The following is a 211-nucleotide window of genomic DNA, read 5'->3' as shown; positions in this document are numbered from 1 at the left end:
GAGGTTTTCAAGAAATGTTCTTGCCAACTTCCAGCCAACTACAAAAGCTTGTTTATTTTGTTCAACGAAAAATTCGCTTGATAACCAACACGCCAGCAACAAAAACATGAGGTCGAAGACTACGAACATCTCGAGCTCTGTTGACAAAACCGAAGAGGATTCTAATAATAGTAAGAAGAAGGTAAACAGAAAGTGTGTTGGGAGTTTTGTA

General features: G+C 38.4%; 1 protein-coding gene across 1 annotated transcript in view; it reads left to right on the top strand.

The window, feature by feature from the left end:
- Nucleotides 1-211, top strand: part of LOC119592882 — a 10,873-nt gene that overhangs the window by 9,434 nt on the left and 1,228 nt on the right. The gene's annotated exons all lie outside the window — the stretch shown is intronic.

This window comes from Penaeus monodon, chromosome 31 (genome assembly GCF_015228065.2).
Source record: "Penaeus monodon isolate SGIC_2016 chromosome 31, NSTDA_Pmon_1, whole genome shotgun sequence".
Lineage (NCBI taxonomy): Eukaryota > Metazoa > Arthropoda > Malacostraca > Decapoda > Penaeidae > Penaeus > Penaeus monodon.
Note: the sequence above shows the minus strand (reverse complement) of the source record. Positions and strands in the feature narration are given on the sequence as shown.